This window comes from Apteryx mantelli, chromosome 7, assembly GCF_036417845.1.
Source record: "Apteryx mantelli isolate bAptMan1 chromosome 7, bAptMan1.hap1, whole genome shotgun sequence".
NCBI lineage: Eukaryota > Metazoa > Chordata > Aves > Apterygiformes > Apterygidae > Apteryx > Apteryx mantelli.
Genome location: NC_089984.1, coordinates 17,556,009 through 17,576,936, shown reverse-complemented (window position 1 = coordinate 17,576,936; position 20,928 = coordinate 17,556,009). Strand labels below are relative to the sequence as shown.

The 20,928-nt window shown below is 38.3% G+C and overlaps 1 long non-coding RNA gene across 2 annotated transcripts in view; it reads left to right on the top strand.

Annotated features, from left to right (window-relative positions):
• The first annotated feature begins 8,255 nt into the window (after nt 1-8,255).
• Nucleotides 8,256-20,928, top strand: part of LOC106498927 (uncharacterized) — a 292,560-nt gene continuing 279,887 nt past the window's right edge. For both annotated transcript variants that reach the window (XR_001295072.2, XR_010884643.1), the window contains exons 1-2: nt 8,256-8,348; nt 10,724-10,845. This is a non-coding gene — a long non-coding RNA (uncharacterized lncRNA). The remainder of the gene's footprint in view (nt 8,349-10,723; nt 10,846-20,928) is intronic.

Here is a 20,928-nt window from a genome sequence, read left to right as displayed (position 1 = left end):
TTTTTTTTCTTTAAAGAGGCCAGCTATCTTTTTGTGTATTAGCTGACCTGTGTGCTTTGTCTGATAGCACCATTATTATAAGAAGGAAAATCACCTATTCTGGAATAGTTTTCAGAGCAAGGAGGGGATTTTTTTTGTTAATCTCTCTCCAGACAGAAGTAATTCTTGTAGCAAAGACATCACATTCAAGCTAAGACGTTATTTGCTACTCCTAATGAGAATGAATGTTTGTATTCCTGTTCCTAGTTTTGCTCATCCTTAATTTGTTTATGAAGAAGCGGGACTCAATGTTCTGCAACATCTGTGAAATATTAACAATTATTTCCCAATTACATCACAACTACATAGCATGCAGATTTTATTGTACAGATATCTGTAAATCACTGATGAAAAGGTTTTTTTAATCTCCAACATTATATTTTAAAAAAATCACCCTTTACATGAAGACAGCTTTAATCTTCTTTATTATAATTTTAAATAATTGCTTTATTTTTTTCAAAATCTGTGCAACTGTGTAACCTCAGTTATATTATGTAGCAGTCTCCTAGCCGCCTCCTTTGGGTGTGCAAACAGATGCCGGGGTAAGCCAGAAATGAATAGAGTCTGAGTGCGGAAAAGCACTGAGAAGTTCCATTTGGATGCAAACTTCAGAGCAGTCACCAACTAAATTTGCTTTTGACATAAAGGGGTCAGGTTGTTACCGTGAAATCTCACACTGACCACATTGGTGCTCCCCCAAGAGTACAGGAAATCAGTGGTGTCTGGCAGATTCTAGTTGCGGGTACAATTTGCTTCTTGTCTTATTCATTGCTCTAAGATGAAAGAAACCTGCATCAGTTCTTTTGCTAGATTAAAATTGCTTCTCTCTGTGCATCAGTGGTGCTTGATTTAGTTTGCAAAGAGGACCCAGCAAACTGCTATTTTCATCCCATAACTGCCCATGCCCTACATGCTTTCAGCGGGAGGCGAGTGACAATTCAGTGACGCTTTCTTTTCCCATTGTTAGTTTTAGTGATACATGTAGTCTGTGTATGGAAATTAAGAGAGCATTTTAGTTGATCACAGGTCATTTAAGCTCAAGACTAGAAATAGTGACACATACAACCCAAAGTGTTCAGGAAACAAACATGCTTGAGAGGTGGACTAGCATTGTTGTGTTATCTTGCTATATAAAATTTGTGTCACTGCTGCTGAAGTAGTAGCTGCATTTAGGCAGTTGCGTTAGGGAAATGACAGAAATGGATACACATGAAACTCTCTAACTTTTCTTTTTCAGAACTGTAAATTCTCAGAAACAAACCTTCAAAAAATTAGGTCCTCCAAATTAAAGAATCTCTTGTGTCATTGCAGGCAGTGAAATGGGCAAGTCCTTTTTATTACTTAATTGATGGTTAGATACAAAATAAAGAACTGTTTCAGCTTACAAAATCAAGAGATTGCTATTTTTTTCTGGCTGAGACACACAAGTGTCCCATAAGTGGCTGGAAAGTAACACTTTCTGAGCTTTAGACTTTTTGCATTCTGACACTGGAAATATGAGTATATGGATTCATTTACTGTTAAGCATATGTGGAATAGTGAGTCTTAGGCAGTGAATGCACCAAGATTTCTACTGTTAACATAAAAAAAAAATTTTTTTTGACTCATCTGTTTCTATGAGAGACCACAGTGAAGGGCTAATAACAGGATTTTATTCTTTATGGTTGGGGTCATGAGCTGGAAATGACAGAGAAAGAGAAGGCTTATGTATTAGTCACTTAAGACACTAATACAGTCAGCTGCAAGGGAAGAAAAAAAGAAAGCAAACAGTCCTATATTTTGCCAGATGAAGTATATCCACTTGACACTGAATAGTGTTAATTCTGTAGCGCAACATAATGGTCAGATTTCATCTTGAACACGGGGTACACGTTTGTTCACCCATGTTCAAGCAAGATGAACTCAAACTGGAACAGGTACAGAGAATTGCTGCTACAAGGTTAATGAAAAGCCTGTCTTATGAGAGGAGACTGAAAAGAGATTGCTCATTTAACTTAGATCCCACTCAGCTTCATTTTCCTGAGTGCTGTCTATGAATACATCAAAGAGCATGAAGGTAGGTAAAACAGGGAGGGAAAAGAGATGAGCTACTTAATCTAAAGGACAGGCACAAGAACAAATGGGTATAAACTGGTCATGAATAAATTTTAGGCTGGAAATTAGAAGAAGGTTCCTCGCCATTAGAGGAGTCAGACTTTGGAATGGCCTTTTAATTAGAGTAGCAGGGTCAAGAAATTACCAAGGAGATTATATGATATGGTGCCTCTTATAGCAGGGGACTGGAATCAATGAATTAAGAGGTCCATTTCAGGCTCATTTCCTATGTGTCCCATGTTCTTTTCTGGGAAGACAAGTATAAGCTAGTTTCCCTTTCAAAATACAGAGACGAAAATCATGGCATTACTCAAAGCCATCTTAAAGCACTTTCAGACGCAGGCACTGCAAAAAGTGTTTTGAGGTAACCAATCATGTATATTGCTATTAAGCTGTTGGCATCTCAGTAAAACTAGATTCAGTACATAGAAAAGAACTTGGTGTAGAGCAAGAAAATTGCTTTAATCTAAGCAGATTTTTTGCAAAGATTGTAAAGACAAGGCATGTATGTTGAAATTTGGCTGAAACCCAAATAAAAGAATTTAGTTCTAGCATAAGTATCTCCAAGCTGTAGGGACGAAAGGGTGGGGTGGGGGACCATTCTGTTTTCTGTTGCCGGCCTGTGTCCTTTTAGCTCTAACTCAATGCCGTCCTATCCAAAAGGATAATTCAGTTATACTTTGGTTTATGAGAGCTAATGAGAAAGCTGCAAAAAGGAGCATTGGGTAGATTTACTGTATTCTGTTACTTCATCTGATATGGGTATTAAAGACTGCACTCAGTCTAGTGACAGGGTCTGCATAAATGTTCAGGGTGGGATAAGTTTGTAAAGTAATAAACATTTATACTGGTCTTCAGGACTTATTGTAATATTGGCTGTTTTGACCTCAAGCTTAGGCCTTGTCTGGCCCAGCTTGGCTGCAGAACCCCTCAGTTGCAGCCTTCAGACCCTTGTGAGATGAGTGTAGATCCATGGGAGGCAACGCGAGCAGAGTTAGGCGTCACAACCGGGAACTTAGGAAACTGCTTCGAACCACCACTTAGTTACCGCTTTTCAAATGAGACGGCAACTTCAAGCACACGAGCGCTGACCCTCTGTTCTTGGGAGATGGGAGCAAAGGTGGTACCTACAAGCTGGAACCACTGCCTGCCGTCTCCTTGAAGTGACTGTCAGGGAAAGAAAACTTGTGTGCTTGGGCCCTGCTTTCAGCTTGGATTGGATTTATTATATGCCGCCCCTCACCTGAGAATGGCTTTTGACTGAGATCTTTTCATGCAAAGAGCACATTTTGGCTACATTTGGATATGTCAAAACCCAATCTCTAAAATTAATTTTAATCACGATAGTATTAGAAAATGTGTGGATACTTTGGGCATCAGTTCTTTCAAGCGGCAGACCGTATCATTGGAAGTGGACCTAGATAACTGAAATGAGAAAGAAAATCAGCAAAAATACTTCAGTAAGGCACAAAAAATACAATTATACGATAAATACTTGGCTTTTAATAGCACTAATGACCTTGATGGAAGGTAGTCCTGGGGATTAATGAGTACCTGAGGTTAATAGAATCAGCTCCACCCAAGCGATCATTAATTCACAGCCAGTGTCCCAGACTTTGTTCATTAGTGCTTAAAAACAAAATCAATTTTACATGGTTTAGGGCCCCTTTTGACCAGCAGTATCAACAATACAGATGCTTAATTTTGGAAATGACCTCTCTGCTAGATTTTTCTCTTTTTTTCCATATATACCCTACACTTAAATAATGTATAAGCACAAAATGAAAATGCCAAATTTCAGCATGCTGTGTTTTGAAATGCCTAGTATATTAAATCCTGAGGTGTGTTTATAATAAAAGCATAGCAGCTTTTTACATGGAACATTTCTAGATTCCAAAGCCATACAAGTGGCAGTCCTCAATGGTTTGAAAGCATTTTCCAAACACTTTGGACATTGTGTTTCAATTTAATAATGTTTGAATTTAATAAATTATTAAAAATGCTATTATTATACATACCCTACACCTATAGATAGGTAGATGGTGGTTAAGGAACTTTGTAAACTTTTATGCTGATTAGTATTTTAAAAACAAATCCTAAGTTTTCCGAGACTTTGAAGATACTGGGCTAAATCTGAAGATGATTCCAGTAACTTCAGATATTTTACTGGAGACCAATGGGACCTGATTTTTGTTTTGACATACTCATATAGGCTCTTCCTTTTGAGTTGATTGCTAAAAATGTGGAAATGCAGAAAAATTCTACAAGCATATTACAAAGGTGAAATGTGTTTGGGATAGGCTTCTTTCCTTAGAGAAATAATTGTAAAATAATTTTTGTTATTAATAATATGCACTGGCTTTGTGGAGTCACTGTAATGGGTTGGACAGATAATATTATATGACAGCTTTGGGCTTTCAACATGTTTTTTATATATATGTAATTTTTTCAAATTAATTTTTAATTTTTGCATCTTTATCAGGATTGTAATGAAGTATTAAATAGTATTGCTTTTCACATTTTATAAAATACAGCCTGAGACTGAACAGACAAAATGGATGCCACAGTGTTGATTTGGTATGGGATAAATGCACAGGAAACAAACATCAATAATCTGCTGAACTGCATAGACTGGATGCTACAGCGTACTCTCCCATGCTTGCTAGAATGTCATGTTATATAAACTTAAACGTAGCACTCTCTTTCTATGATGTGGATGCTAAGCTTCTCCCTAAGGAGAGAAGAGCTGCGTAGCTAAACTCCCTACTACCTGCAGGCCTGGTAAGTCCTGATTATAAAGTATGAGAGCTAAAATGATTCTGGAGTGGCTCAGGCACAATGTTTTAATAAGAGCAGTCTCATTTTTAAACTGGATCATATGAATGGAGAACTCCAGTTCTTCGTGTCCCAGGGCCACAAGGTATCTGTTCTCAATTGCAGCAATATATGCAGCAGCAGGAATCTCTTGGGATCCCTAAATGTAAAAATTGTTTTCGGCCTTATTGTAATGTCATATGTATAAGGTATGTATGTTTAGTCAAAATACCAGAAAGCATCCTGAAGAATTAACAGCTTGCAAAAATGCCATTACTAAAAGACTTAAAATAGAAACAAATAGCCTTTATGAATGCTGTAACTTTGTTTTCCTTTATTACAGAATAGATTTTTGCTTAGCTCTCTGTATTTTGGTAAAGATTATGAATGGAGTTCTAGCCCATTGAAGACAGTGGCAGAATATCCATTCATTTCTCTGTAGGATCAGAATTAAGCCTGAAAAATTATCAGATAAAAAAAATAAATGCAAAGAAAGGCGACTGGAGGAACCAAGCATATTGAAAATTTGTACAAATTACATCTGGCTCTTCCAGTTACAAGAACATACATTCCAAGAAATTCAAAATGTTTTTTCATGTTTTTGAAAGTATTTCAGTTTTAAGCACTGTTTTGTTTATATCTAAAACGTGCATATCTTATAATTTCAGTTTGCTTGAAAAAATCTGTAATTCTCATACCTCTTCTCCAAATTTTATCTTACACATGAATCTGAGCTGATAACATGCTGTGCTCTGCTTCTGCTCAATATAATTGAAACACCCAAAGCTTCAATTAAAGTATGACTTTTTCAGTTAATTTCACATTAGAAATATTTGAACAATTACTCAAGTAAAGTGACACTACTGTCTGTTGTACTGTGAGTAAATTCTTGAACAGTTTTTGGTAGTAGGGAGTCTCACACAGCCTCATGAAAACACTCCCCTGTTTAGCTTAGCAGAGCATTATTAAAGTTGTTTTTTATAACAGTTAGTTTTCATAGATTTTCTCCATAGGATTTTCTTTACTGCTTAAAATACTACTGAAAATCTGATTCTAATAACTGCCTCGTCCTTCACAGTGAAATGCGAGGGAAGCTCAGGTGAGGCTATAAAAGAAATCATTAACGTGGAGGAAAATGTGCTTGTACAGGGTGATGCAGCCTTCTACAGTGTATTCGGCAGACCCGTAAACCACTTGCTAACGAGTACCAGGTAATGACAGTGGATTCTAAATAATTTTTTTCCCCTGCAATTGAGTTGAAATGCTTAAAATATGGTAGTTAAAAAATAGTCTTTCTAGGGGAAAACAAATAATTTTCTGTCTGATCTACAGCACCTTTTTAATAACATTTTATGGTATCACACAGAGGAGAAAACAAAATAAATTCAGCAAATGTAGAAATCAATAGAGCAGCTGGTATTTCCTCTGGTGACTAAAATCAATTACATCCTCGGAAGAGAGGTGTTTCTTTAAAAAAAAAAAAAAAAAAAAAAAAAAGAGAGAGAGAGGCAGGAGAGGGAGAAGCAAAACCCCACGCAAATCGAGGCAAACCCGGTGAGCCGGCAGCACCGGAGGCGCGGCGGGCGCGCGCGTTTCCCGGAGGGGCTGCAGGTGTCAGTATAAACTCGGCTTTGGGGCCGGGGGCTGCGGCTGTCGGCGCGGCCCGTCGAGCTGTCGCCGTTATTGAAGGCGTCGGCGCTCAGATGTTCAGCATGCATGGGACATTGTCTGCCGGGCTGTTGGAGGCACTGGCAGCAGAAGGTGACATCTGGTGACTAATGGGCTCAGATGCGAAAGCCGCTCCCACAGTTCCTTGGGCTGCAGCTGCTCTGCCGCCGCGCAAGATGCAGGAAACGGAGGGGAGAATATCAGTCGAAAAAATCAATACCTTCTGATTTCAGAGGAAGTATGACATGGCCTCGGCTGCAGACATTTTCCCATCCTAGGACTTCTCATAAATGAAAAGACCACGCAGCCGAGCACGACAGTTTACTGTGTCTCCTGCTTTGCTTGTTTAAACTGATCAACTTTTAACGAAATGGCTGCACCTTATGCAACAAAGATGGACCCTTTCCAGACACAGTCCAGACTCTGCTCTGTTTCCCTTATCAGATAGGGGTCTGCCAGAGCCAGAGCAGTCTGGTTTCAGGGCAACTTCAGCTCATGATCATCTCTCTCTGTAATGCTTACAAAACTGAACCAGAGCTCTCACTGCTTCCTCACGGGCAGGTATGTGTCAGAGAAACTCGTCTGTCATTTAAACTCCCTAAAACAAAGCCTAAGCTGGAATGCGGTGGCCATATATTTCATGTTTGATCCACTGATCAGATGTGATTTATTTGTAGAATTCTTAGAAATGGCAGAGAGAAGCCACAGGAAGAGCTTAGAGCTGCAGATGGTGGTAAAAACTCTGTTATTAGCAGCTGACAGCACAAACCACAGAGTGGAAAGCACAGATAAATTCATGTCTGGAAGTTAGTGTTTACAGCAGAAAAAGGATTTTAAGAAGGGCTTTTCAGTGTGTGCAGGGAGGGAAAAGGGGAAGAGAGCTGGGAGGAGGGGGAAAGAAAATTTTTTAGTTACTGCACCTTTATACTACAAATAAATCAGTGTATTTGGTGTCAGGGAGTCACTGAAAAGAGCTACCAGGGGAAATGGAACAGCAAGGACCTGAGAAGAAGGATACATTTTGCTGTGCATGCACACATACGTGCACAGATAATACGTGATTTTCCATCATCTGAGCCTCTAGTGTGACAGAGGGAAGGAGAATAGTCGCATGCATCAGCCTCATAAAATCTGCAAAAGCACTGTTCTTAATTCAGCCTTCGGCTGCTCCCAGACCTCATGCAGAGAATTACAACGAAATTCTATTTGCAGACTGACATCCCTAATGCTGCTGTGTCCTTATGTTTACTTCGGTTAACTGTCAGCCCTTATAAAGTGCACTGTACCACAGCCACTGCTGTGGAAAAGAAAACCCTCAGAGTAGCTGCTTTGGGGGAGATATTTGAGAGAAACATAAATAGAGGAAGCAGGGGAAATAATAAAAAAAGAAATCTACTTGTGTGTCTGCACAATGTGAGACTCAAAACAGAGATCATTCAGCCCTTGTTTTCAGCACATTTCTTGGTTTTAGTCTTGGCTGATAAAATATTTAACAGCCATCTTAGCACTCAGCATAGCAATAACCAAAGAACATCCAAGCTCTCAGCCCCCACAGAGACAGAATTCCAGTGATGTGAAGTTTTCTTTTCCCTCTTCAGATACGATGTGCCATCTAGGCTAGCTCAAGGCTTAATGTGAATTCGTAAAAAAGACCACATTACAGCATGCCCTGTTACTGGAACATTCACACGGTTTTCTGAAAGTTACAGAACAGAAGGATGCCACCTGCAACGGTACATTTATTGGGCAAGTTACTGTATTTCGCTGCTTATAAAAAGACAAATAAAACAAAGGTTACTTAATTGGGGGGGGGGAGGGAAGAGGTTTGAGGTTTCTTTTGCCTGGAATCCCCAATTAAGACAGGATTTCATTTTTATATACGGACATAAATAAAAGGCAATCTCTGCTCCTCGGAATGTACTTTCTAAGCAAAAACCTAGAAAAGAATGAAAGTGGGAACTCTGATAAAGAGAATCAAGTAGCTTGCAGAAGATACCCTGGCTATTCTCTGCTCTCAGGCCAGGAATTGAATAAGAAATAGCTGCAATCCAACCTGTGTGTTCATAATCTTAATTATCAGATCACTGGAATTTTTTATGGCAGGAAAATTGGGAAAATGTTAATTAAAAAATTAGTTGTAAGATCAGCTTTCCTTGCGGTATTTCATGTAGATATATAGTATATGAACTGCTAGATCATGACATAATGATGGGAATTGACTTTTTTGGAAGTACTAAATGCTGACAACTCCAGTTCTAATGGAGTCTTTTCAACATCTCTGAAAGGTTGGCCCTCGTAGGCATTTTGTTAGAGAGACAGTATTGGTTCTTGAGATTTTCATTAGAGCTGTCATGATTTTTGGAGTTTTTCTTTATGTGCCAGCTGCCAGAATGAGGAAATTGCACCATGCTTTCAGCTGCTGTTACTAAATAAATATGCCTACCCTTTTCTGACGTGAAACTTGTGATTTGGTGAGGCTCAGAAACTGCCAACCAAATACCACAACTCTAAAACTTATTGTTAAAAAGAAAAGTGGTATCTCTTTATCAATTTTGGACATCTTGGCTCCAATACTGAACAGGTTCCCTGTTGTTTTCCTTGTAAGTGGAGCTGAGAGTGATGCTTCTATTTAAGTTTCTTATATTTTTTTCTAATGTAAAACCCTGTTATATGCTGCATATGGTGTCCGTAGACTTCAGCTGTTCAGAGCGAATTTTTACATGCTGGGTTATCTGTGTTGAGATGGTTACCTTTTTTAAATCTAAATTTTTGTCAAGTGTGCCTGGGTTTTACTTAATTTGACATAAAAAAAAAAATCCTAATCTCTGTTTCACTAAGAATCTTTAGTACCTGCATGCTCTGGAGCAGGGGCTTGAAATCTAGAGAACAGGTTGTCAGAGACCACGAGTTGAAAAATACATGAGCATTACAGAGAAAGGCTCTGGAAGGAACAGGTGACGTTTTGTTATTGGTTGGGTTGATTCTTTCTGAGATTTTTTTAAAATTAAATACTGACACCTTGTAAGAAGAACAAGGTGAAACTTCTATTCTTAATAAAACTAATATATGTAGTTCTAAAATTCTCTTTTCTCTATATATCAGTTGTTTGGGTTTTAATGGTAGAAAAGATGAGGTAATGTTTGAACTGAGTTCCTTTCTATACCACTGGTATGCGAGGGTGAACTTTAATTGCTCAGCTTACCCAAGCCTCTGTTTTTCCACCTGCCATGTGGTGAGAAGTTTTGTCAACCTTCCTTCTTTAAATGAAATCCAGAAGAACTTCTTTTAAAAGAATGTTTAAAATGAAGTTCTTTCCCAGATAAGGAACTCTAGAAGAATCCTTTTCTTTAGCTAGTTTGGGAAGTCATAGTGTTCTACACATGCATTGCTGTTCTCGTTTCAGGAGCTCTGTACTGCCCAGATAGTATTCTTTCTAAATTTTTCTAAAAAGGCTTGTTGCAATCTATTTTAATCCGCCTGATCTCCTCCTATACTCATCAGTAAAAACTGGAGGGACATGGAAGAGAATATGTTCCTTCTGTGTGAAACACCTGCCCTTCCTTTGTAAGGCTAAGAAACTGCTAAAGGGACTAAGCTACTCTGCATTGAGATTTTTTTGTGGTGTCTAATAGGATGATAAAATGGGCTGAATGAATTAGGAATCAAGACACATTCCCAGCATGAGGCTGGCTCTGTAGTGCATGCTAGGGCACATAAAAAGAACACTGCATTTTCAGTTGTGTGCTGCAGTATTATTTCCATATCTATATTGCTAGTAACACCCTACAGTGCTAAACATGAAGGAGGAGTAAAAATCCAATTTGATCTTATTAGATCTCTAGTACTAGGGACTTTGCTAAAAGTATTACCGTTACTAGCACTAGCTGGCATCTCTGCCAGTAAGGTGGGAGCAGCAAGGATAGAGTGGAGACAGAACTATTCTTTTTCTCCAGCAAGCAGCCCAGTTTGAGGCCCACTGTTTAATTAGTATGAGGGAAAATTTGTACCATCTTGAGGGTTTGCTGTGGGGATGGAAGCTTGTATTTACTTTGGAAGAACATATCCTTATTTATTGTGAACATTTTCAAAAGTTCTCATCGCTTCCTAGGTTGTGGTTGCTGAGCTTATCTCTGTAGTCTGGTGATGCTTTGAAGTCTTCTACTGAAATGTGCTCTTCCCTGTGAAAGAAAACATTTACTAAACTGCAGGCTGCTTTGAACTGGGGTGAAGGTAATTTTTTTTTAGCTTATTTTATTTTCTTGCTCTCTGAAGGGTGTTGCTCTCCTCTCTAGAGCCTCTCTACCGCGTCTGCTGTTGCTAGCATTATAAATACTCTAAGGCTAAATAGGAAACTACGTATTCAGCCTTCCAAAGAGCTGCATTCATTTACAGTGAAACTGAGGGGAAGTGAAAATACTTGAGGAATTCAGTACTATGCACTGTGTAAGGTGTGTCCATCAGCTGTCAGCAGTTACCAGGCATTATCAAACCCTATCATACAGGTCCCATCATCTAAATGCAGTGTACAAAGAGGATTTTGTCTTGAATTACGGCTATAGAAATCCTAACCACACCGAAACAAGTGCATGGGTTAAACTTGGGTCCTTTTTTTCTTCATCATTGCGTTGTGTTTAATTCCAAGGAGTTCAAACAGTATGTATCACATAGATCCATGTACACAGTTTATGCAAATTCTGGATGTATATCATTCTGGCTGTATGTCAGAATTTTCCACACTTTTTTGCTTTAGAGAGTCATCCTGGTTGTTAAACAGGCTTATGCTTCAGTGTTGGCTTTGAGTTTTGATTGTACAATGCAGAAAGTAATAAGTTCTTCCAGTGTTAATATCTGGAGAAAATCAACTGCAAAACCTAGCATCCTAATGGTAGTACAGTGACACAGCACAAACATCCTCTCTCTGCACAAAATAATGTGAAGGAGACCTGAATTTAAGCCATAGATTGTGATTACATATGTGAACACATAAACTCTGAAGTTTGACAATCTCATGTTTATGCAAGATGTTTTACAATACATATTTGATCTGAACAGTCCCCCTCAGTTTCCTGACTGAAGTCTTTCCTTCTTGGTTATAATTCTTGTAACAAATTTACCTGGAGATAGCTAAGCTGTTGCAATGAATGCATTAATTTGTTGCCAGACACGTTTAGATTATTCTGCATTTATGAATGTTGCACTGTGTTTTTCTAGACAGATGAACACAGTTAATAACATTACAATGATAAGGCATTTACTATTTACCAAAAAACATTTAGCTCTGGTATCTCTGGGGATTTATTTGGAATATCTGTATTTTCACAGCTGCAAAATACAGGTGGTGTGGGCTGTTGTTGAATGAGTATGACATGTTTTTCAAAGGCAGAAAAATGAAGTCAACAGTCACACGACTAATTGACAATCATTAGTGGGTTGATCTTTTGCACCAATTGTTGGTTTAAGGCTTGAAAAATCTATCATTATCCCTGACAGCAAAAATTAGCCTGGTGAGATTCCAGCCCTCAGTTGACTAATTAACTTCTCTAATGCTGATAGACTTCCACCAGGTACACCTAGGAAATACATCCACTCTAAGTATCCTCAGATACTGATTCATTTGAATGTAGTCTCTTCTGGGAACTGGAGTGTCAGGAGATACATGAGCAGTCTGTCAGCAATGAAGGTGTTAAAGTAAAGAAAGCACTCTCTTGGTTGCCTTAGAGAAGAAGGTGGTCATGCCTAAGCTAAAATTTCTTTGCATTCAGTGTTTTCTTATCAGAGTTTCAAAAACCAACTTCTAGGGAGCTAGCATGCAGTATCTTAAAATTATTTACAGGATTGTTGATAATTCCAATTTAAAATTTTCCTTGCAGAAACTGCCAACTAGGACTAACTACACAGTACTGGTAGGCAAAGTCTATTTAAAAAATGTTGCAGACTTGCAGTGTTCTTGTTCCAGTATCACAGAATCATAGAATGGCTGAGATTGGAAGGGACCTTTAGAGATCATCTAGTCCAAACCCCTGCTCAAGCAGGATCACCTAGAGCAGGTTGCCCAGGACCCTGTTCCAATAGCTGAAAGTGATTTTGCAATCTTGTACTATTAGGCTATTTTTGAAAATAACATCTCTAATTCTGTAACAGCAAAATTATTAATGAAAAGATACTATAATTAATAGAGGAAAATTAAGGTATCTATGAATATTCAATAATATTAAAAAAGAATTTTCAAGACAATGACTATTTCTGTGTTCTTTTAAATCATTGTGGCCAATTCACTGGTATTTCTTAGCAAGAATGTATAGCTCCTTTGGGCAAAAACTGACATTTACTGTCATGACTGAGGAAGATCCAGCACAACGACAAGTTAATAATGGTAAATATCAAAATGTTAGAGGAAAGGCAGTCCAATATATGAAAATATGAGGTACATCCATTTTATTTTTCTAGATTTTCCTTTTGGTTCTAGTTGTAGTTAACTAAGCTGAGGCTGAAATGATGATGTATTTTTGAATACTACCAAATGATATGGCTTATTCTCAGCTCTCTGATGTCTTTCATCTCATTTGGGCTCTCAAATGGCTTTGTGTTCTAATCTATTACTATCACAGACTTTCTCTGACAACCTAATGAGTTACTGTCATGTGTTTTATCTTTAATTTGACCACATCTGGGTGTTCTGTAGGGATGTGAAATTAATAATGTGTAAGTTCTTGAATACTCTTTGACACAGCACTTTCACATAACTTATCATCTCCTCAAAGTGTATTTTTAAGTACATTTTTCAGTAGAAATATTGGTATCTAGCCATGTTCAAACATGCTGCTACCAGCCTTCAGTGCTGATTGACTGCAAATATTCAATTGACAGAGCAACTTAATAAATGCCTGCTTGCCTTCATATGTTAAGGGAGACTACTGCCAGGCTTAAGTGCTGGAATGTTTTTGTGTTTTCTTGTGATTTGTGTGCAAAACAGAGTGTCATGATTCAAACTTCAGCAGACAGGAGTTACCTTTATTTAACTGGTCAGGAGTTGCTTATATTACATGCCAGAGTCACTGTGATTACACATTGTGAAAGTCAGACCTGTCCCACACATTTTTGATGGTTGAAGCATGTGTCCTGCTTCAGAGCCTGAGCTGGCTTACAGTGAACGAAAGGGAATTTCATTTTAGTGATAGGCAACTGAGAATATTTCTTTGTACTGTGACCTACAAAGCACATTAATGAAATACTCTCCAGGCACAGTTTAGCAATACCAAAGAAAAGGTGAGAATTTGGAAGGATCTGGGCACCATTGCACAGCCTGCCTATTTCTGCTGCAATGCTCTAACGAGCTGCCACACAGCAAGAAGGCAGAGATGGACCTTGTAACCCCAACAGCTCAGCTGCATGTCTGTAAACCAAATCATTCAACCTTATATCAGCTTTAAATATATGCTTAGGCTTTTTCATGAATAGGAATGGGTGTGGGTATGCACTTCAAGTAAAGCATGTAGGTAAGTGCTTTTTCAAATTGCAGTTTAAAGAAGTGAAGGAATCGAGTCTTTATACTGTTTATAGAGGGGCTGCTGGAATTGATCCTGTCTGCTGGTCAGTATGTAAAAAAGATTGCTCTGTTACTAATGAATAATTTTAGTCTTTCATCTCAGAATGGCATAAAAATGTTTCTCTTTGTCCCCTCAGTCTTTTCAGCTCAGTGAGTCATCCGTGTGTTTATGGTGTTTGCAGTAACATTTACTGCATAAGTATGTTTTGCTGGCAACTGATTCTGTCAATTTGTCCTGCTGCCGTTAGTGTTTTTATTCCTTAGCAGGTATCAGAGTAGCTGATTTACTTAATTTGGATGCTGCTTTTGTAAGCTCTGGATAAGAACAAAGTCTTGTGTTAAATCCTACTTCTCTGATTTAGGTAAAACCAGGATCAGGCCCTCAGCAGTTAAATTTGCTACGTGATAAGCAGTAACTCACTCCAACACTGTTCACATATAAAAGGCTTTTTAGAGGAACAACGTGTGCCACATGAGAACCTGTCCCCTAGATAACTGCAGATGCTACACACTATCTTGCTGCAGAACTGGGAAGTTCTGCGTTCCAGCCTTGGACATATCACCGATTCGCTACACTGTGTTTTATAAGCATACCTGAAATGTCTTTGGGAAAAATCTTAAAACCTGTTAGTTTCCCAATTTGTAAAACAAGGCTTAAAGCATTTACTTCATAGGAAAGCTAGTTAGTTGATGCCTTGCAATATTTTGAGCATTTAAAATTCTCTATACTTTAGATATTATTATTTAACTTGAATATATGAAGAGAACAGAATGTGCCTTTTAATAGTTACTCATGCACTACCAGTGAGCTCCTCTTTAGTCTTTCTTCTCTCCCCACAATTAATTAATTTCTTTCTCTGTGTGCAGTTTTAAAATTACCTAATTACCTGTAAACAAAAGGAAACATGCTTCTGGATTTTTAATGGTGGAGTTTAATTTTTACTAATCTTATTAAATAATAATATTAATAAGACTTAACAGTTTTCATACAAAGAGAGAGAGAGCACCATAGAAAACATGAATACATTTAACCAGTGTAAAATAGTTTGAGCCATTTTCATTTCCACTGTGTATTATATATTTTTTTTTAAAGCAGAAAATTAGACACGGGAGAATTAATTTTAACTTCATTGCTTATGAATTATTAATTCCTTATGACGGGAGTTATTTACATACTGAATAGTAGTTAGGCAAAGAGCAATTAGAAAGGTGTAGCTTTCTCAAACTTTAAGAAGCCAAAATAATGGGCTGTTGCTTTAAAATAAAAAAGGCTTATTTGATTTGACAGTCACATTTCCATCAGTTTTCCCAGGTGGCTGTGTACACTGTTACATTCATTCTTGCAAAGCTTAGGACTGTAGCTTGGGTGTGCTCTGCTTTTATATCTACTTTTTGACCTCCAAGTCACACTTTATCAGTTTTGTGTTTTTAAACTATATACTGGATATTTCCTTTTGGACCACCACCATCTCAAATTCACACCCTGTTTGCTACCAGATCTCTTTGCATTGCCTACCTTTGGCTCTGCTTCCCTTTCTGTTTCTCAGGGTGACTTTTGTGCTGCTGTAACCATCTCCTCTCATTCTCTGTTGACTGCCTGTTTTTTTTTCCATAAGATTCAGATCCATTTGTTACCACCTAGACTCTCAAATATCTGGCTCTTAACTACTTTTCTGCCGTATTCTTTCTTACTCTATTCTGAACTTTCCCCATGAGACTGTTCCTACTCCTCCTTTTCCCACCTCCTTCCTATTCTTGGCCCTTGGCCATGTCTGTCTGTAGAGATTAATCCTTCTCAGATTGCTGCCATGGCATGCTAAATCTTTAGGGGAAGCAGAGATAGATCTTTGTTCTGAAATCCTTTTTCTCTAAATTCTTTGTTCCTACTGCTAAAAGAAAGCATAGTTTTGTTTTAAGAACGGTATCTGTTTATTGTATACCACTGTTCAAAGAAACTTTAAAGGAAAAACTGCAGACACCTGGACACAGGTGAAAAGAGGTGATAAACAGTTCTGTAGCCAGGGCATGAGCTGACTGTGTTAAATATTATCCCAAAGTAGATAGAAGCTTGACACCGAATCACTGAAAGGAACAACAAGGAGACCACAGGGCCAAACTGAGCTGTGTCATGTGACGTGGGATATGTTGCTTCAGTGCAAAGTGCTAACAGGAAGAGAATTGCAACCTTTCTAAGCCTGTCTTCATCTGGTAAATGCAGAAAAAAACCTGACTGGTTGCTTATACTGTTAGAGCTACATTTGTCATAACTCGTACCTTAAAATTACAGCTTCCTACATCTGTGTGTCTTTCACATCCTTTCTGACTTGAACTGTTAATGACTTAGGGCTTTTATTTTCTTTTCCCTAGTTTTGCAAATATTTATGCTAAATAAGAATTTTAGCTCAGTATCTATAGCCAGTATTTACCAATTGCCAATACTGTAGGAAGGTATTGAAAGGCTGGGACTCATCTGCTGGACTTTATTCCACAGTCTTCAATCCAAGATATAAAAGTACTGAGACATTAGCGATACCATAATGTTATAATATTTTACGTGATGTGGAAGTATCTGGAGATCTCTGTTAAAAAGATTTCAAAAGCTATTCCAGATTTATACTAAATTGCAAGAGAAAGAATATAGGCTTGCATATTATTCCTTCTTAATGCCAGATGGATTAGTGTTATGATAATGAATATCCAAGGAATTAAACGTGATTTGTCACTTGTTGCAAAGTGTTGCCCAGAACAGTAATCCATCATTGCTTTTTCACGAAAGAAGCTTGATCTGTGAATGAGATCTCAGACTGAGATAGTAATATCTTCATAAAAAAGCCTATTGCCACTATTAACATAATGTTCTAATAATATCAAAGCAGGCTAAGCCCTGGCAGTTTAGCAGGAGGTGAGAGGGGACCTAACTAAGACTTTTAATGAGATTACATAGGTTTACAGTAATGGATTAAGTTTGTACTGCCTTTCCTCTTAGTTACCGTCATGCATGACTATTCTGTTCTTCCCTGCAGTGTACCACAAGCAGATGGAATGGTCACTAAGTCAAAATATGAAATGCTGGAAAGGTCACAATACTACAGGATGCTGCTGTCTTTCTCATCTGTCTTACAATTACAATACTTTGTTCTGGTAGCAAGAGTCATAATGAGGGCTGTAATGAATACAACTTATATCTGTTCCTCTCACCCAGAAGCTGAAAATAAAGGACAGGTGAATTTTTACTAATGAGGGACTAGATAAGGCAGCTTTTGTTTACATAAGCAAATGTTTCTCATTCAGATAGTCGTATTAGGAATTATTCAAGAGAGAAAGGATTGCTAGATGGACTCCTAAATTAGGAGGTCACTCAGAGACTGATTTGAGTGGGTTCAAAAAAGCATGGGGAACCTGTGTTATTTTCAAAAAAATTTACTCAGAGTATTGGTGATTAGGACAACAGACTTAGGCACCAGAGACTTGGACCCAGGTCCTGGCCACCAAGTTTATATATGTAGTTTGGTAAAGGTTATTTCAAGACCACTGATGTTGGTGGAAACCTAACGATTTGGGAAATGTATCTGCACAACCTCAGAGTTGTTTTTGACATTATGAAGCTGTTGCTGTGAGAATTGCTCTATTACTGAACATCCCTGTGGGATAGCAGGGTAGGAGCATGTCCCTCTACCAGGCTGGGAACAGCAGTAGGTTGTTAGAATTCAAAAAGAACCTATTCAAGGAGAATTACCTTGCATAATGGATATGCAAAGCTGTGGTGGAGAGTAGAAAGACTTTTATTTTTTCTTTAGTCATAGAAGTTGGAGGGTTTGGAATCATAAGAAAGTTGTTCAGTCTGAACAAAGAAAACAGGTAGTAGAGAGGAGACGTGAGAAAGCAAACCTTGGAGGTCACTGAATCAGGAAATCTAGTGTGTGATACTCCAGTGGCAAACTGTCAGTGACCTACAAGAGGCACTTCACCATCACAGGGAATTTCAGTTAATTCTGGTAGGCATTGAATGCATGTCGGCTTAGGACTGTTACATGATAAGAACAAAAAAAATCAGGATTCTCTGCTCTACTCCATTTCTACAAAGAAAGGCTGAACCCGAGTTGACCAGTCCTTTAAGCTTAGACTTCCTTCTCATGCTGAGCTCCCCAAAGGAGGAGGCTTAAACTCTAAGAAGTCAGATTTTGTTAGAACTAGGATACCTAATATATTCAAACAGAGAATACTTGAAGTAACTTAGGAAGACAAAATTGGAAAGGGTTTGTAAATAACTCTTCCCCTGCCCGTTGTGTCCTTATAGGAAGACCTTTGGTTCCATACTTGGTTTCAGTCAACTCGGTGATTTTCTTATTTGCAAGAAACTCTGCATGGGCACCGTTGGTTCCTGACAAGTGTCTCTCTCCCTTGCTTCTGAGGCCTGGCTCTCTGTTTCCTTCTTTGCAGCAGTGTCTCTGCATAAACTGCAGGCTCCCAGTACCCTTCTCTTTTCTCATTCTCTCTTTCCCTTTACAGCCTGTAGTCTTGGGAATTTTCTCCCCCTACAACAAGTTCAGTTTCTCCCCAGAACAGGAGCAGTCCCCTGTTCTTCCCTTCAGGAGGAGGTTATCTCAACCAGTCCTCTTAAAGGAATATAAGATGCAGGGGTAGAACAAACAAAAGAGATGGTGGCCCTCATAAGGAAGCTGAAATATTTAGAGGGTCCAGGTGTAGTGAGAGTTTAAATTAATTTTGATGGAGCATTATTGCCATAGCCACAGTGGTGTCCTTTGGCAATCTGACATGGGTAGAGCAGCTGACAAATTTGCAGGTAGGTCCCTGCACACTCAGGACCAGCTCTGGAAAGTGTCTTTTCTTTGGTGGGAATGGAAAATGGAAGTGATGAAGTACTTTGATTTCCTTTGGGTCTCTATCCTCTGTTTTGTTTCAATATCTTGAGTGTCTTTTGAACCATAGTTGCTATATGTTTTGGGTGACCCCTATCAGATCTCGCTCACTGCAAATCCAGATATCCAGTAAATCTGTCAGTCTTTGCAATGATCTCATGACTTCCCAGACAATGACAAGCAATGGTCATACATGCCATTCTAGCAAAGCGTCTTTGAATCAGGTAAAGCAGATAGAAGTGTACAAGCATTGTCATCAAACTTAGTTTATTTTTGAAGGTCTTGTGCTATCATTAGCATTATTGTCTGGATTATAGTAGTGCCTGCTGACCCCCAGCAAGATTAATAGTCACTGCTTGATGCAACTTATGAATAGTTCCTAGACCAAAGGAACTTAAGAAGTAAAGAAGGAAGTAGAAATGGGATTAGAGAGCCATAATGATTTCCCCGTGGTTACATAGCTGGTGAGTGGCAGAACCAGGAATATAATTCATGTCCTTTTGATTTCCTGCTCCCCTCTGCTATCTGTGCTAACTCCCACTAAAAGTATCTGACTACATTGAATTATACTATTTGGAGATTTTGTTCATGGTTTCTATGTCTTTTTTAATTCTTACTGGCACTGTGTGTTTTCTTTTCTTGCTTTCTTGTCATTTATGGAAAAGTAGCACTAAAAGGTGTAAAAGTATGAATTAAACTGTAACATGTGAATCACAAGAGATTCACACACAATGAGTATTTTGCCTAATAACCATAAAGAAAGCTAATACTTTTAGTAGAGAAAATGCTAGTGTTTATACATAATGCAATTTTTTCCCACATCATTAAATACCGGCTGTTTTTTATACGCGTCACTTCAGCAAATTACTTTATGCATCAGGGAATCCAGTGTACCTGGTTAATGGGCTGATCTTGTGCTTAGAAACTGTAGTGATGAAATGTTAGACCTTCACTATCAGTAACTCAGTAAATATGGGAGGTGGAGAAAAGGCAGGTAGATTTTACTCTGATTCATGGTAGAAGCTTTACACAGTGGTAACATGAAAATTTACGAAAGGTTCTATTGAGTGGATTTTCATCAGAGTTGCATAAATCTAGGAGTTATATGAATAGTAGAAATGTGTAGGAGTTTTGCAAATATTTCTGCAAATACTTTCTGCAAAGAGGCAAAAGTAGGGGAACTTGCATAGACCAACTTTTTTCTCAGGCATACAGTGCATATTTTTGACTGTGCAAGTCATGGGAGAAAAAATGATATATAATATAGAGGAAACCTTTCTTCTGAGTTGTATTCTGCACTTTTTACTACAGCTCTAGTATACCAGAATTCATTCCTGGTCTTTTTCTCCTACAGCTCACAAGCTGAATCTCTATGATTATATATATAGTCCTTTGCACTACCTTCAAAAATCTTCTAGCCAAATCAGGATGTATATCCTACAGAACATCTAAGGATCTGTGGAGGGAATCTTTCCACTGGCTTCAGTGGGCTTTGAATCTCACTGTAACTCATCCTTTAAAGCAATACAAATAGGAGATCTGAAGGCAGGAGTGTATTTGCATATCTCTTTAACCCTCCCTCTAAATAATAGAAGCTTGACTTTTATGAGGCTTTTATCTTTGCCTCTCTCTTCCACTTTTATCCCCTCCCCTCCCCCACATACAAAAACAGTTTGATTTCAACCCTATTCTCTCTCTCTCTCCACATTTTTGTACAGGGTATTTCTGTATTTTGACAGGAGGAGGAACAGGATCTGGTTAGCCATGTCTCAAAAACAGACATAGAGAGTGCAGAGCTAAATAACTTGGATATTTTTTTTGTGCCTGCAAAGATACCATCTTCCGCTGAGTAGTCTGAGTTAGGGAATTTTTCTGTTAGAACCTTCT